The sequence below is a fragment of the Oenanthe melanoleuca genome, chromosome 5, assembly GCF_029582105.1.
Source record: "Oenanthe melanoleuca isolate GR-GAL-2019-014 chromosome 5, OMel1.0, whole genome shotgun sequence".
Classification (NCBI taxonomy): Eukaryota; Metazoa; Chordata; class Aves; order Passeriformes; family Muscicapidae; genus Oenanthe; species Oenanthe melanoleuca.
In genome coordinates, this window is record NC_079339.1 from 56,876,434 (window position 1) to 56,894,345 (window position 17,912).

Genomic DNA, 17,912 nt, shown 5'->3' on the forward strand with positions numbered 1-17,912 from the left:
AATACAGTTTAAAACTCACTGATGAAATAATGACTGCAGGTGCAAGTGTGCACACAGAGACAGTTTATACATGAATGGACAGACAAGCTGCTATCCTGGTTCAAGGTAAGGACATACCCTGTACACAAATATATGTACAATCTCAGCAAATTCATTGTAAAACAAATTAAACCCCTCACCAATAATGCAAGGAAGAAAAAAAGATTGTGTGATAATGATAGATATGACCTGAAGCAGTTATCTTTGTTCCCATCATAGGGAGTACTGGAAAAAAAATTAGAATTTAAATCTCATCAATAAGAACACTGTTGCACACCTGGGGCCTAAACATTTGGGAAGTGCTGTATTAGTGAAACCATCTCCAGGGTTACAGGGTGGATGAAAACTGAAAGCAGCAGCCACCTGCAATTTTAAATCTCTCATTTGGGAAGATGTGTCTGTGCCAGCCTGTTTCAAAAGCCCCAGACATCATCACTGCTATTGCTGTGATCCCAACACATCCACATCCCAGTGTACAGGGATTTAGATGCACACTGTGGCTCTGTGTCTTAAGATGAGGCTCTGCACCCCTCAGAATGCCTTTAATTCCAAACCACCAGGGGTGATATTCCCCTCTTGATGTGCTGGGATTTATATCCTGGTCATGCTCATGGGAATTCAAACATGAATCCTTGTTCAAAAAGATGAATCCTCACAACTTTTAGTTGCTTATGTTTCTTATCCAGAGAGTTTTCTCGTGTTTCTTATCCATCATGTTTCTTTTGTTTATTAGCAAGCTCACAGTTTGTTGATGAGAACTATTGAAATCTCCATATTCCTGGGTGAAATTCTATTATTTTAAGGTAGGCAATGCTTTTCAAAGCAGACAGCATTTTGTGGATACTGATAATGACATGAAAAGGTGCACCTGAGCACCCTGAGAAGGGTGACATTTCTAAATAATCTGCAGAATCACATTCTGATCCCCACCCAGGCTACAGCTCTCACCAAAAGAAAAGGCAGGACTAAAGCTGGGTGATTTTTCCACCCTGAGGAACCATGGTCATAAGGTGTGTGCAGAATGGTTGTCAAAGTACTAAAGAGGCTCCTCACAGCATTGTTGTAGTGGCCTTAATCCAAATTGCACTGAATTAGCAGAGCTGCTTTTCATGTCTGTGGTTTTCAGGAACAAAATGACTTTTACTCACCAGCCCTCAGCTGGTCTCTGCTCCCAGGGAGCAGTGCAGTTCCACCTGAGAAGCTCTGGATGATGTAAAAAATCCCTCCTTCCTCCCTGTCCCCCAGAGTTGTGTTAATCCAGCCCGTGCCATTTCCATCCCATGGACACGAAGGAAACTTCTCACCTTGTAGATCAGTCCCAGCTTAGTGCCTGCCATGGGCTGAGCTCAGGCTCTGGACTGAGCCAAGCACCAGCTGACAGCCCCATCACCTGGTTTTGATCCTGGAGACCCTGTGGGTTTGCTGCTTGTGGCAAACAGGTGTCAGGGCTGCAGGACAAAATCCAGAAATGGGCTCAATAAAGCCGAGCCTCCAACCCTTTGTTGGTGGAGCCTCCATAGATCTGCTCCTCTCCAGCCTCCTTCAGCCCCTCTGTGAAAGCCAGAGATAACCTGTGATAACCCAGTGATAAACCCTGTGATAACCTGCTTGGGCAGCATCACCTGAGAGCAGCAGCTCAGGGAACAGCAGCTTGGCCACCTGCAGCAGGCAGAGCTGCATCCCTCCACCAGGACAGCCCCACCCGGGGAGAGGAGCTCGCTGCAGCTCAGCCTGAGCACGCAGAGGAATGCTGCTGCTGGCAGGAGGGGATTTCAAAGACTGCCTAGCTGTAGCTCTGCCTCTTTTTTTGTTAAAGGTGTCAATTCAGCTCAGTCCTCCCTGACAGTAATCTCATCCACAGCAGCATGTGCCAGCAATATCCTCTCCTGTCTCCTTCCAGCTCACAGACTCTGTCCTGTCTCCTCCAGTGGTGGCCTCACCTTGTCCCTGCAGCATTTTGCCACTTTTCAGGAAAGCAGCAGCGCTGTGAGGGAGCTGTGTGGAAAGCCATCAGCTTTTGGAAAACTGCAGCCAGTAGGAAATGCCATCAGGTAATGTCACCTTGCATTGTCCCAGCTGTCCTTCAATTTAAAACCCAGTTCGTAGTCTATTCTTTGTTGACCAGATCTAACAAGCCCTGCAAAAGGCAGGAAAAAAAATACCATTCAAGGACCTGTAAGGTCTATCCTGGAGGATTTTGCTCCTCTGAACCATGGAGCCCTGTGTAACTGGGATGAGAGATCACAGAATGTCCTGAGGGTCGAGTCCAGCTCCTGGCCCTGCAGAGGATAAACCTTCCCTGAAAGCCATGGCAAAGCTGGGTCCCTGGAGACGAAACAAGCACCACACACCTCACTCATCTCTACTCCATGAGTATTCTTCAATCTCACTTTCTTTTGTACCCAAATCACTCCAAGTAAGAATTCCCTTTCTGAAGAAAACCCAGCTGGTGCAGCCAACTGCACTGAAATAAAAGGAGTGAAGGGACAACAGCTCTGCTTTTGCAGCCCCAGAGCGAGTTCACATGTTGTGGGTCATGCTGTGGCCTGATCAAAGAGAATTTAAGCCCAAGATCCCATAGCAGCAGAACTTCAATCCATGTGAGGATCCCTTCTTGGCTTTAGCTGCTGTCTCCTACTTCCAAATAGTTTTTTTAGAGGTACTGCATGCTGGTACTCTCACTTGTGGAGAGTAATGATGGTGGAGTGCACCAAAGTGTTGGATATTTAGCAGAAATAACCTTTTTCCCTTCTATTTTCTAGACAAGTTGAAATACCTGCTTCTGAACACAAAGAAACAAAAAACCTCTGAGCAATCAAACCAGCTGGACTCTTTCAGTTGTCCTGCACTCACAATCTAATTTCCAAAATCAATGAGTGCCTCCCATGCCAGGTCAGGGCTGGATCTTCAGCCCCAGATGAAAAAAAAAAAATGTCTGCTGCCTTTTCAGTGTAGAGCTAAAACTCTCCACTGTCCACACAGCATTTTTCTATGAGCAGTTTTCCTCTTAAAATTATCCAGCAACCCCAAGCCTGCCTCTCAAAGGATATTATTGTTACCCTTAAGCTTATCTGGCAGGCAGCAAAGACATCCTGCTTGTTTTTCCCTCTCCAGCTGAAGTTCTCTCACAGTACCTGCAAGCAAGGATGACTCTGAAATTTGCTTGTAGCTCAGATGAGGCTGCAAACAAAGATGAAGTGCTGTGACAAACACATAAAAAGTTGGTGTTTGCCTCTCTCTCTCTCTGCCTTATTCATACTTAGGAACCTCTGGATTAACTGACCTGCGTGTCAAGTCTGAAAAAAAAAAAAAAGCAAGCAGATTATATTCTGTCAAACGGAGAAAAAGCAATAAGTAAGAGTTTAGAGAACTAACCACAACACATCTAATTATTTGGGCTTAGGATTTCACTTACTGGGTTTTTTTTCTTTTTCTTTTCTTCTCCCAGCCCCTGCCTGATACTTAAGCACAAAACCCAGCAGGGAGAGAGGTAATGGAATTTGGAGGCAACTGGTGTTCAAAGAGCCCTCTTGAAATGGGTCTATGCTAATGACCAGGGTCTGTGCAAATCAGGTCGGTGTCCCCCAAAAGGGGAACTCCACCAGGACAGCCAAGGAGGGGCAGGATTGTCCCCTGTGGGAGCCCAGAGTATTCCTCTGGCTTCCCTGGAAGGTTTAAGACCCCCCTGGCGGGGTCCCCAAAGACCCTGGAATGAGACCCAGGTGTCTCAGGGGTTGGATTTAGCTGCTTGGAACAATTTACAACATTGAGAGAAGAAATGCAAGCCACAAAAATAAATAGAGTGTAAATTAGACTGTTTGAATGTAGAATTAGCAGATTTCTAGAATGTTTGTGATAAGGGACACGTGGCCAACATGGAGAATTTGGGGGTGTGGATACCTCTTCCTCCTTCTTCTCCGTGTCATCCATGCTGGGTGACACGCTGGCACTCTCAGATTGGATGAGGACAGAGCTGGACCATGTAACAAGATTGTATTTCATTGGGGGTCATTTGTGAGTCCTTGATGGAATTGTGTTGGTGAATTATTGCTGAGATGCAGAATCCAGTTTGGTGCCGAACCTCGTCGCAATCTTATTTTTGTCTCATCTCTGGACCTTCATGGAATATTTAAAACTGCATTGCATGTTTGCATGTGTGGTTCTCATGCAAAATATTTCCCCACAAAGCTTAAAGGGCTCACCATAAATTTTAAAAATCAGTTTTGCACAAGGAGCAGCTTTTCTTCTTTCTCTTTTTAGGAAACAGAGCTTTAAAAGACATGGCACTGGGAGTTGGTAAGATATGAGCTGTAATTCAAACCCACGAGCCTGCCTGTTGAAAATGTGGGTTCAGGCATCATATTGGTGAACATTTATTAAAAAACAGACATCAGTAAGCAATATTGCCAAACCAACAGTTTGCTGGCTTGGAGAAGAAGCTGCTGTGCATCCCTGGAGGGAACTGGTGCTTGGTTACACTGGCCAAGAAAGCCCCAATCCATTAAAGAAACCTGGAGGTGCAGCACAGCACCTACAGCTGCAGTTTGGATAAATTGAGGCATTAAATGCATCATATTCACAGTAAGCAATAAATGCAGGTAATTATGGAAATGAGAGGCCAGGGTGAGGGGAATGGGTGAAGTGCTTGTTCATATGCAAGAGCAAGGCCCAGACAAAGCCAGCAATTCCTTTATAGAGTCACCACTGAGCTGGTGCATCTGACCTTTGCTTGTAGAGGGAGTTGCAATTTTTCAGGGTGGTCCAGTTTGTCCCATCCTGGAAAGACACAGTATGGGAAAGCCACTCAGAATCCCAGCTTTGGATTAGAAAAACAGCAGCAATTTTAGTTGTGAAAATGGTTTGTCTGTCCCATTTCCAGTTATGTCAGCTGGGCTTTCACCCTCTGCCTGCAGACATTGCCTCTCCCACATTCTGGGGTGACTGCAATTATGTCACTGTAGAAAAATAATTAGCTTTTTGTAGTGATGGGGTTCCACCATATTCATCTTTCCTAGCAAATTCACAGGGATATTTTGCCTCCAAAAAGCAGATTGCAGACATATCCATGCCCCTGCTGTCCCTCAACATTTGCCCTCCACTGTGCAGAGTGACCAGAGGCTGGTGCTGCTCCTTGGGGGATAAATGTGGCTGTTTCAAGTGAAATGGCCAAAACAGCAGGGACAGCCTTGGAAAAAGAGATACAAACATGCAGTGGGAGACCTTCTGTGTGCTGGTGGTGTGTGAGGCATCACAGGTTGGTGAGCAGCTCCTGTGTGAAGCCCTTTGCCTGATTAATGCCTGTGAACTCAGTGATGATTCCACCTAAAGACTGTAAAGGAACTTCAGTGTTTTCCTTTTTGATCAGCTGCATCTCTGGCAATATAATGAGCACAATTACCCTTGCTTGGCTATGCAGCATCATTCTGCATAGCCTGTTAATTGCTGATGATGCTTTTAAGCTTATTAAAACCAGGCAGTGTACTCACAAATGTTTAATCAAAAATTTCTGGTAACATTTAGAATAATGTCTTTAGTATTTTTCAACATTTGCCTTGTTTTTCTTCATTTTTTTTTTTACAAACAGGCATCAAAATCCAAGAAAGCCTGTTTAGTGTCCTGAAGTTTTCCTGCTTTGAAACATGAAGGAGCTAACATTTTATATTAGTGCTCTTCAAATAACCATGTTTGTTATCTGAGGCTCAAATCTGCAAACTTCTCCTTACCTGAGGATGCTTTTGGAAATTAATTCTTCATCTAGGTATCAAGAGAGGTTCAATTCCAATTACAGTGGTAGTTGCAGCAGCAGGAGGAGGAATATCACAGTTGCTCCAGCCTGTTTGTGGATTATTGTGCTTTTAAAGGGGAAAAAACCCTCACCAACAAGATTTTTTTATCCTCAAAGAATTTTCAATCCTAGCAGAAGTTTAGGGACACCAAATGGATGAGAAGAAGAATTTCCTGAGACAGTGCAGATCAATGTGGGAGGAAATGGCCTCATCAAACCTGCTGCCAAATGCTGTGCCTTGAAAGGAGCTGCTGCTCTACATTTCTGCTGTTCATTAGTGTTTGGAGCAGAAGGACCTGAGGACACCTTGCCTACCAGGACCTCAGGAATTTCAATTTCCCTTTGGTCTGTGGGGTGCTGGAATTGTCCATCCCCATCACCCATAGAAGCATGGGAGGTGCAAATAGCAGGGAAAACTCTTGCAACCCAGAATCATTGTTATATTTAGATTCTAAATTCAATAAGGCAAGAGCAGCTCTCTGTTTGTGCTGCCAACAACTCCCAGCCACTGACTGAGAGGTGGGACATAGGAACACTTCTGCTGTGCCTTCTCCTGATGCATAATAGTGGCCAGGAATCTCCTTCAGAGCTCAGTGTTTTCAGGATGTCTCCATGTTCTACATTTCTACCTATTTGTTACCCACAAGATCCATAGTTTACCTTTAAATGGGTAGCTGACTCCAGGAAATAACTACAACAATGATTAGAAGCAGAATTCTGGACTGATTTTCAACAAAACATCAGTAAGTGTTTCTGGTTTTGTTCAAAAAATATTGTTGTCTTTGCTTAGGCAAATTGATAAAGGACATGAGACACAAATATCAGGAGAAATGAGATTAATTTTAACTTAGTCTGTTTTCCTCTGCTTTATCATGTGATTAATTTCTAAGATATTTTGCTGGGTGTTTCTTCCTGCACTGAGCTCTTTGACTCTGTTAGACCATGAGCTTTGCCCACTCCTTCCAGAAAAGCTGAAAGACCATTCTGTACAATCCTAAAATGGTTTGGGTTTAAGGGGACCTTAAAGACCTTCTAGTTCCAAAGTTCCAACCCCCCTGCCATGGGCAGGGATACAGTCCCCTAGACCAGGCTGCCCAAAAACCAATCCTAAATTGCCACAGCCTTGCTGAATGTCATTTTGTCCCATGTGGTTTGAATCCTCCTGACCTGCAGAGATCTGTGCCATCCTGAGTGCTTTCCAATCCCTCTGGAGCTGGAGGAAGATGGAGGTGTTCCTCTATCAGCAGCACAGAGCCTGTAAACACCAGCTTTAGAGTGATAATCATGAAACTGAACATGGGCTGGATGGCAAGGGTAAGGGGAGCTAAACATAGTTTCCCCTAATCTCTTGGGATCTGGGAATTTATCTCTCTCCTTAATTGAATGAATGGGAAATTAGATAAAACTTTGCAGAGTAAATCTTTTAGCAAATGTGATACCCAAGTAGAAAATTTTCAGCAGACTCTACATTTTCACAGCTGCTCCTTTGTTTTGTGGAAGTGTATTTTGAATGTAAGTCCTGCTTACATTGCATGCCTATTAATTCTATTGTACATATTAAATGTCCTCTTTGTAGGGTGTAAAACCAGAAGGGAGACTAAAAACAAATAGCATGTGTTTAAAATGTTTTATGGAAGATGGCACCAATATTTTCCGAGAGCCTCCATGAGTCCAAGGCACTGCTCTCTGATAACAGCTTTACTGTTCAAGGCCAAAACTGGAACCTAAAATTAAGTAGGAAACAGTGGAAGAGAAGAGAGAGAATTTGCTATTTAGTTTTTCAGAAACAAAAAAGAAAAGAAAAAACAAAACAAACAAAAAAACACCCAACCCTAACATACAGAAAAGACACAAAAAATTGTTGCTTACTTTTCTACCAGCCCACTTGCATCTGGGACAATTAAAGTCTGATTTGCTCTCAACAGTTAAGAAATAAATTATATTTTTCATTTATTTCAGCAATTCCTGTAAGTCATTAGGAACAGCATCAGTGTTGTGTGTTATCACCCACAGAAATGTGATGCCTCACCCTGCACTTGCTGTGAGAGGCACTAAAAGGTACCTTGGCTCACCAGAGGACAAAAACACAGGGGTGTTAGAAAGGATGATAATCCAGCCATTCTAGAGTCAATACCTTGATATCTGTGTGATATTTAAAATCTCTGGCAGCAGCCTGGCCAAGAAACAGCAGACAAGGCCAAGGTGTCCCACATCTTTTACCCATCCCTGCCTGTCTTAAGGGAGCCAAAGCAGCTGCCAAAATTTAAGGCACCTGTCTAGTTATTTAATTCTGTGTTAGAAAGATTGACTAATACACAGAAGGTTGGAAAAGATCCTGTCCTGAGTGGCACTGTGCTTTTTTAGCTGCAGCTCCAGGTCTTCTCTTACCCCAAAAGAGAATGGAATTTGTCCATTGAAGCTGCTGCAGCAGGAAAATACCAAAGAGAGACAGACCCAGCCAGGAAGAGCATGGACCCAGCAAAGGTGCAGGGAGCTGGGCTGAGGAGAAGAGCAGCTTTGCCATTCAGGGGAGATGCAGAATTTACCACCTGCCACCACAGAAGTAATTAAACTGCACTCCAGAAATGGATAGTCCATCTCCAAGTGAGGCAAAACTGATCTCGCCCAGATCAGTTCCGACCTGGAGAGTTATTACATCTCTCTGTTTCTAATTACACTGTTACCCAGTGTGATGCCAACTCCAAAGGCACAACCTGTGTCACTAAAGAACCTTTTCTGTGTGGGAACAATGATTAGTGGAGGCAATTATTTCTCATGAGAAATTTTGGAAGCAATTCCCTTTTCTATCTGAAGCGCCTGTCATTATTTGACCATAAAAAGGGGAAGAACTTTGAGAATGGAAACCGAGATTTTTGTTTTAATTTCTAGCATAAATATTCAATTTGAGGTAAGTCTTTAATAAAGCTTCAATCCAAAAATGGCAATTTTGAAAGGAAGGAAATATTATAGGAGTTTTCCATACATAGCTGTAAAGTATCAAAAAAACAGAAACACCAACAAAAATATCATATCTGTCAAAAAAATTGGATTTTTTTTTTCATAGACATATTTTGATTAAGAGGTTGAAACAGGCACTTGGCTTACACTCTGTCCATCTCTTCCAGATATCTGTCTGTCCAAAATTTTGGTTAATGCACACAAAATGGAACAATGCTGCTGTGACAGTGACACCAGTGACGGTCACACCCATCAGAGCAGGCTGGTTATAGCAGGTGGAATCCCATGCACACTTGTCCAGGATATAAATCCTCCAGGATTTATAAATCCCATATCAAGGTGGTCCCTTGAGTGAGTGCACCTTGATTAGGAATCCCTAAGTGTCATCTTCACCCCCTCCTCACAGATGCCAGCAGCACAAGTGTGTGTTCATGGCTGGAGCTGCAGTCCCAGCTCAGTGAGTGACATTTGCCAGCCTCACAGGCAGGTCACAGAGGTGATTTCTGCTCATGAACCTGCTGCACTCTGGGGCCTTTGTCTGTGCTTGAAGGGAGGAGATGAGCAACATGCAGATTTGTTTTGGGATGACTTGGATGTGCTTGTGGAGGCTCTGGGCTTTGGTCTTGACTCAAGTCAAGAGAGACCCCAGTTTTATGGCCTCGATTTTAGAATGGGCATTTCCAAACACGTCACCAGCACAGTGTCTGTCCCTTTATTTACTGAAAAGTGCTGTTTGGCCCTGGGCTATGCTGGGATGAGGGGATGCAGGATGAGCTTCTCTGCCACATCCCTGCAGCAGGACCTGGGCAGGCACCTCTGGACCACGGTGTCCAAAGGTGGCACCTGCAGGACAAGCAGCTGCAGAAGGGACAGTGGTGACCCTCCTTTCCATTGAGCTCCAGCTCTCCATCACACCCCCTCCTCCTTGGCTGGTTGGTGGCTGAACCCTCCACAACCCATTCTGGGAATTTCCCAGCCCTGTGTCCCCATGCCACCAGCGCAGGTGCCACCCCTGATGCCAGCAGGAGTGTCCTGTGTGTGTGGCACTGGCAGGGAGAAGGTCACTCCCATCTCCTTGCCCCCCCAGCAGCACCGGTGCAGGCAGGACAAGGACGTGTGGGTGGCTCGGTGGCACCGGGCGGTGCCGAGATGTTTTTTTTTGTTTTTTTTTTTTTCCTCAGTGCCACCGAGGGCAGCGCTCCGCCTGGCATTGTTCTGCTCCCCAGTCTCCCTTATGTGCTCCGTGCCATCCACATCCGCCGCCGTGACCATCCAGCTTTGATATTTATTCTGTTTTGTTCCATCGCTGAGGGGGGGCAGCTCGTTCCTGCCCCCTCCCCTTTTCCCTTCCCTTCGAACGGGCTGGATACAAGGAACCAATCACAAAATCGCTCCTGGGAGGGAAGGAGGGGGAAAAAAAAACCCAAATCCGGCGTGTAGCAGTGCAGCTGTATTTATTGGCTGGCTGTGGATGTTCCCTCTCCCCACAAAGCCCAGGGAGGGTTTGGGGTACCCCAGGAGCTCGAGCGATGCTCGCACAGTCCCGCCCCATCCTCGCACAAAAAACTTTTTGCTGTCGTATCACAGGACACGACAATCTCCCGGATCCCGTCCCGGTAACCCAGAAGCCGCCTCCCCCTAATATTTTACGTATTCCCTAAATTCGTTTGCAAGGGGGCAGGAGGGGAGATAAGGGCGGTGAGTTGAGCCGAGTGGGAACTGCTGACTGACAAAGTGTGCGGTGCGGCACGGGCGCTTTTCTGCCTCTCTAATTATCCTTTTCCTTCTTGACTCCAGTATCACATGTAGCCATGTGTAGAATCATAAAATAATTATGCAGTGTACAAGCTTTCTGGGAGCATGTACCACTGTTTTCCTAATTCTTTATCGCTCCCATTGATCGTGGCGTGTGTGCATTGATCCAAGTCGGCCATCTGGTTGGGGAAGATAAGCGTGCGAGTGTCTTTGCATTGCACTGTCACTCAGGGAGGGGGGTACATTTTGGCTGTAGGGAATTACAGGGGCAGGATTAGCCCTCTTCCTAGGAGTAAACTGAATTTTAAATGCAGTGTTGCAGCTGCATGGACCGTGTTGCTAACTTCTGGTTTTGCCCATAGACTGGCTGCTTTCATTATATTATTATTATTATTATTATTATTATTATTATTATTATTATTATTATTATTATTATTATTATCTCTTCACTGCTTTCTGTCTTTGGAAATGGAGATATGTTTACATTAAATGGAGGGGAGAGAAGGGAAAAGCCGGAATGCCCTTCCCTGGACTTGTGAGTGGCTGCTGTGCTGCAGGATTTCGAAATGGCAAAACCAGCTTTTAAATGCAGGCGAGAACCTGCAGGACTGAATGCATTTTGCAGTAAGATTCATTGGTCCAAAGAGGAAAAAAAAAAAAAAAAAAAAGAATGAAGTTATCAGCCTATGACAGGAAATTATAGAGTGGATATTAATCATCTCTCTTAACTTGGGCTAATCAAGACAAATCACCCTAATCACGCATTATCGGGATGTGTATGTTTAATAATCGGCAACAAAACAATGGAGTGGTTTAAAAAAATAATAAATTATTTATTTGTTTTCTTGCCTGCCAGCCTTCCCCCTAACAATGGGCACATCCTGCAGTGGCTGAACTTGGCTGCAATATTTTGTGCTGACGGCCGTGGTGCGTGTGCTCGCTCGCACCCCTGGTCGTCCTTTTGTCAAAAACGTGGTGGTGGCCATTGTTGCCTCATATTCTGCAAATGTATGGAAGGTGCCTCAAAAGCCTTTCCTCTAAAATTGAACAATTCTGTCAAAAAAGATTAGTTCTATTTTGTCTGCTGCTTGCTGACTATTCATGAATGTAAAGAGAGAGGGCTTGGGTGTCATACTAAGTTGCTAAGGTGGCTGGCTTTGGGCTATTGACTTGAGGATACCAAACCAGAGCCTACAAAAGAGCAGCCAGAAGGAGAGGAGAGAGCTGGTCTGCCATGTGTTTCAGCTATACCTTCTTTAGCTGCCCATTTATTCCTTTTGTTGCCACAACTTTTATTGTCATACAGTTGAAAAAAATGTTAGACACAGGCTTCAGGCTGCACCAAGCAGAAAAAAGGATTAGCATATCACTAGGATCATCTTACACTGAACCAAATTCTTTTCAGGATGTATAATTAGTGAATACAGTCTTTCCCCCCCTCTTTTTTTTTTTTTTTTTTTTTTTTTTTTTTTTTTTTTTTGAGGGCATGGGGGAGCCTATGGATAAGGAAAATTAGCTCAGATCTCTGGGTAGGAAACAAGAAAAAAGGATGGAAAAGAAAAATTTCTCTAGTTTCAGGGAGGATTTTATAAAGGCTGTTACATCATTTTAGACTTTTGAATCAAGGAGCCTTTTGCACATTCACAAAATGTGTGTGTGGCAGTAACTTGTTAAGGAGAAAATTTTAATTTTCTTTTACAATAATGTGAATCACCTTCCCCAAAGAGGGGCCAGGAGGAGAGAAATTGATTCCAGAGGTGGGTCCAGACCTGAGCAGCTGGAGCTGGAGCTGTGGCCCTCTCCCCAGAAGGGCTCAGCAGAAGATGAGATCCTGCAGGGTGCATCACCTTCTCCCTCCTCACGGATGCTCCCAGCTCCCTTCTGCAACAAAAAAATGCTTGGATGTCTATGAGTCAGTCACAGAACTGAAGTATGATATGTTGTATAAGCATGTTTTGATCTATTTTTTATAATTACAGGCCATTTTCAGTGATGACAGAAACAGGCATGACCCAAACAGCAGGACTGCGGCTGTAGGGTGTTCCTTGCCTGTCCAGGAAACTCCCAGATGTGGGTGGTGCTGATGGAACACACGCAGCCTTTGCTGGATATCCAGACAATTCAACCCACACACACTCGGCCCTGAAAATCCTTGATTGGAATCACATTTGGATCAGGATGTGCTGGCAAAATTCACCTCTGCCTTGCTCTGGTGTGGTTCTGGAGGAAGATGAGGATGAAGAGAAGCTCGGTTCATCCTTAGCAAGGCTCCCCTGCTCATCCTGACAGATCCTGGTGTTCCCTGCTGCCGTCAGAGCAAAATTCGGGAGGAGAGTTACCCCGGGAAGGAAACAGAGCTTGTCTTTCAGCTGAGCGGCTGGAAATTTCTCTGCGTTCAATCGCGCCGCACATTTGACATCACTGCCTTTTCAGACTGCCCAAACCAATTGTTCCACCAAACGAGCAATTGGACGTGAATATTCAGGAGCTGCTCTGGGCTGCTCGCCGGTAATTGGTCACATCACTCACATGGTCTGGTTCCCTTTTTGGTGAGAAGAGGCTCCAAATGTGCTTCATGCGGATACTTAAACACCCACACATAAAAATCTTGTTTAGCACAACTGTTTTGTTGGGTTTTGTTGGGTTGCTTTTTGGTTTTTTCTTTTTTTGTTTTGTTTTGTTTCTACAGCTGTGAGAATGTTCAGTATTGGAGGGCAAAGGAGGGGAGCAAAAGAAAGGAGAAGTCAATTAAAATGTTGAATGCAGGTGATGCAAAGTGTTTCTCTCCTCACCTAGTGTGGTCCCCACTGCTGGTGGGATGTGATTTTGGCTGGGGGCTGGAACGAGATGATCTTTAAGGTTCTAACCCAAACCATCCTGTGCTTCTATGACTCTGGGACAGAATATTCAGTGGCCAGTGGCAGGGATGAGGTTTAGGATGAGGAGGAGGTCCCAGTTGCAGCAGCAGGAATGTTTTCAGAGCTCATAGTGGCTCTGGTTGTGACAAACCAGATGTGAAGTTCAGGAGACCGAGCATGGAGTGTGGTCTGGGTAACTCGTACACCATGGGGCTGAGAAAAAAAAACATTTCACAGCCAAGAAATGTTTGAGGAGAAATTACCTGAGCCATTTAGGGAAGTGGTGCTGGATGTTCCACAGCTGGCAGGGTCACACATATAGGTGGTTTTCTGTTGTCCATGTGGATCTCCTTGATTCAGAGAGGATTTTTGGTAAGGGATGCCTGTGGAGAGGAGCACAGGTAAAGGAATTGTACCAGTCACTATGATTTGTGTTATTCTTCATATTGACACTGAAGAGAGTGTGAAATTATGAACAGGGGTCACTTGAAAGCTGGTGTAAAATAGAAATATTGATGTTCCCCATGCTGAAAAGCCACTTTTTATTAATAAGGAGGAGATAACCCAGAATGGCTGGAGGAATCCAAGGGTGTTAATTTTAGAGACTGATAAAAGTTCCCTGTGAGGCAGCAGTTCATCTTACTCAACTCACATGTCCTCCTTCCTTCTCCTTCCAGTAAACCTGGCTGACACAGGAGGAAGAGTAAATAAAACCCAGACAACACTAAGGACGGGAACAGCAGACATTGGGATGTTTGCAATCTACCTCCTGTAATTTTGCAATCACATTTAAAACGCACTTCACTTGCAGATGACCTAATTTGCCCATACCTGGGGCTGGGCTCCCTGGTAGCAGCTAAAAAAAGCACATTCCAGCATTCCAGAGATCACCTGGGGGCGTTTGGTGGGGCTGGAGTGGGAATCCATCCCCAGTGCTGGCTCTGCCTGGGGGTGTGCCTCCCTGAAGCCTGCAGGATATTTTTTTTTCCCTGTAAATAAATGCTGTTTAATAAGTATTCCGTGTGCATTTTGTCATTAGCCTGGTGCTATAGAGCCACGCGGACCCAACCTTGATTTATAAAGCTGTTAAAATGTTTGACCTTGTTTAAATAAAAGCCTCAAGGTTAATTACAACAAGCATTCCAGATACATTCTCTCTGTTCTGGTGGCCCTGATGATTTAGAGGAGGAAAGGGTAATAAATTCTCATCTTTTAGAAGTGACTGCAGTGCAAAAGTGCAAGAGTTTGCTTTTCTGCCATTTTCATGTTTTACCACACTTTGATATGTGATATATTGAGTGATGATTAGTTGCCTCTTCCTCGAGAACACTAGAAATTTGATATTTTTACTTAAAGTGTGATAAGAAGCATGTGAGAATGGAAAAAAAAAAAAAGGTTATTTGGAATAAAGAGTTTGAGCTTTACTCCTGCATGGATGTATCCATAATGAGGTAAACAAAGGCATTGTGGTTTTCTTTTTTTTTTTTTTTTTTTTTTTCTGATTGCACAGAAAACAAATTTCACAAAATAAAAACCAATTTAAGTTTCTTTTAAAAGAACTGGGAAATATTGAGGAAAGTTAATTGAAGCACATTCAAATTACAATAAACACATACAGGCACAATTATCTTCTTTTGACTAGTGTGTGGCTTAGAGATGTTTTTATCTTTTGTTTATTGCACTATTAAAAATATGGAGAGGCATCAAGAAAGGGTAGATAGCCGCCATATGGACTTACATATTTTCCCTATTTATATTTAAATAACTATCCATGAGAAATTATGCACAAATCGTGCAATAATTCCCAACTGAAATGACTGTTTAGAAAAATAAAAATTCTGAGGCACAATATTCTTTTCATATTAAATTGCCCATTTTCTGTACACCGTGTATGTTTGTACAATACCAAAAAAAAAAAAAAAAAAAGAATAAAAAACACTGCATTACAGCCCAATACAATTTGCTCACAATGCTAATGAAGATGGATAGAGGACATTGTAATATACTGGAGTAATTCATGAGCAGTGTGGGAAAACAAGACAAACAGGCTCAGAAAGCCAGGGCATCATTTTTTGTTCCCATTTCCAAGAGTGAATGGTGGTAATTTTAATAACCTGCTGCTCTGACAGATTTAATGATGCAGATTAACTTTCATTGCTTGATTCATCCATGCTCACATTTGGGGTGAAAGTTTGAACTTGCAAAGTTGGAGTGGCTAGGTCTAGGCAACTCCAAAGGAGCTCCCATCACCCCAGAGAATTTGGCTGAAGTCCCATTTTGGGATGTCATTCTGTCCATGGAGAGATGAGGTTTGAGCCCATCCCTGAACCTTGTCCATGGACAGGGGGTTCTGGACAGGCCCCTGGATCACTCAGGGATGTTAATTCTGGCTTCACCTGCAGGCAGAAACATGGTGTGGTGTCAGATTGCACATTCTGATTAGCTGGGTCTAAGCTGTGAACATAGAGATCATCATCACTTCTGATAAAACCCAGAAGAAGAAATACTTTCCCAGCAAAATATCCAGCTTCAATCTATTCCCCTAAAAAAGGAAAGCTCTGATGTCTTTTGAATTCCTGAAAGGGGACTGAAAACTTCCAAATTAGATTTTATGTCCTTGCACACTCAATACAAGTAAAATTTTTCTTGTCTGACTGTCTGATAATTCTAATAAATTAAATTCCATGATTCATTCAACATCTCTGCTGTACAGCCTGAAATCAGTAACTTGTAAATGTCCTGCTGTGCCAGATGTGCCAGATGTGGCAGCTGTGCCCACTCATTCTGGCCAGCTCAGCCTGGCACTGGGGGCTCCTCTGCCCCCACACTCCTGGGGTCTCCATCCCATCCAGACATCCTGAGCAAGGTCTTGCAGAATCAAATCTTGCAAACTGATTTACTGTGGGCATTTTATTTGTATAAATGTGTGTGTGTATATTTATGTATATGTATGGGGGAATGTCCTGCTGTGGCTTTAAGAGGGTGATTTATTTATTTCTTTGAGAAGAAACTCTCCCAAGAAATGTTCAGGTCTGTCAGAAATAAGCAAAACGATTCAGAGTCTTTGATCTGAGTTTTATGGTTTGTTCCTTTTTAAAATTTCATTAGATCCCCTCTTTGATGCTGCCTTGTAGATCGAAAGGCTTGCTTGCTGCACAAACTCCACTTTGCTACCAAGGAGTATTTCTGGTTGGTATTTTGGGAATTATAAGGGCTCTGTAGTACATTAAAAATAGAGAGAAGAGCTTTCAGCCCAGTAAAAAGAACTTCATGGAGTGCTGCTGTCCCACTCTTCTGGCAGAATTCATCCCTGTGGCCCTGGTGCTGCTGATAAAGGTGTCTGCTCCGTGCTAAACTCTTAGTTTCCATCCCTTCCTTGTGCTTCCAACTCTCATTCATATAATTCATGCCCAGCCTCTCCATCTGTTCACATCAGCTTGAATGTGGAGTCAGGGGAAAGCTGGAGCTGCAGCTAAATGCTCTTATGAGGGGCTGGAAGGTGGGCTAGTGGCACCACACCAGGAGCTGGGATGTTTTTTGTGCCACCAGACAACAGCAAACCCAGCAGCCACCTCCCCACACAGGTGTGGGTGTTTGGAACCACATCCCTTAAAATTGTACAGAAGGATCTGTGGAAAAAATCAATTTCTGGTCTCACCCCTATGGCTTGGTACTGGCAGCACCAGAGTTGTTCCCAATTGCCATCTGTAAAAAAAAAAAAAAGCCTCACAAACCTTTCCTCCCACATTTAATTAGCAGTTGGCAACAGTGTCACTGTAACCGTGGTGATCTAAAGATATAAATGAAACAAATCTGGCATTGAGGAGAAATATGGTTTAATGGACTGACTGATACCTTTTCATTTTAAAAAACTTCCATGAAGCACTATAGCACTTATTTAAAAAACTGAAAGGGCAGAAAAATAACTTGGCCACGAGCTTTCTTTTTTTTTTTTTTTTTAAAGTCTATTTTATATTACAATTTTTTTCCACTTTATTTCATTTTATTACATTTAATTTAATTTAATTTAATTCCATTTCATTTCGTGTATATCCCAACAAACACCAGAATCTTGTCTGCTGTAGAACTAATTAACTGGGGGGAAAAAAAGTGTTTTGGTTGCTTTGGACCAAGGCTGGGGCAAGGTACTTCCAAAGTGCTGCTCAGAAGTCACCATACTAAAATAACCTCATGTTTTCACCTGTCCTTCATGGCAAAGAATGGCAAAGGTGGAGGAGGGAAATGGGGCATTCCAGAGCTGTGGAGTGATGGAAAGATCTCCATGCTGGTGCCTAATGATGCATTCCATGCACAGCCAACTCTCCCCCACCCCATATTTTCTTTTCCTTCCTTCTTTCTCATTCCCTGGTAACAGTGATGGGGATTCCTCGTGGCAGTGGTGGGTGAAACATGGTTTGAATGCAGCCTGAACAAATCTAAGTGTGGGATTCCTGAGTGTGCAGTTAGAACCTTCCATGCCCACCCTGTTCCTCATTCCTCTCTTCCCCTCCCTGTTC